Raw genomic sequence first — 429 nt, forward strand, 5'->3', positions numbered from 1 at the left:
CAATTAGGGTAAAAGAAATAGGGTTTGAATAAGAAAAATAGAAAGAGACAGAAAGAGAGGGAGAACGAGTGAGAAACAGAGAGAAGCGAAGAGGAAAGCAGAGGTTTTGAGAAGTAGCTTGCTTGATCACAATTCTTCGGTGGAGGTAGGTTATGGTTTATGCTATTTTCATAGTAAACTCTTAATAGTGAACGATATGTATTGGGTAGTAATGTAAAGTCTCCTATATGCTTAATTGTGTGTATGTATGATGTAATTATATAATTGTGATGAATTAGCATGATGAGGTTGTTGAATCTTAAACCCTAAAACTTCCTTGTTAATGATGATGCCTTGGTATAAAAGAAGGCTTGATGAACTAAAAGATTGAGGGTAATGGATCGGGTGTCACGAACCGACACGTAGTAGTAGGGGATCGGAGTGTCACGT

The sequence above is a fragment of the Solanum pennellii genome, chromosome 9, assembly GCF_001406875.1.
Source record: "Solanum pennellii chromosome 9, SPENNV200".
Lineage (NCBI taxonomy): Eukaryota > Viridiplantae > Streptophyta > Magnoliopsida > Solanales > Solanaceae > Solanum > Solanum pennellii.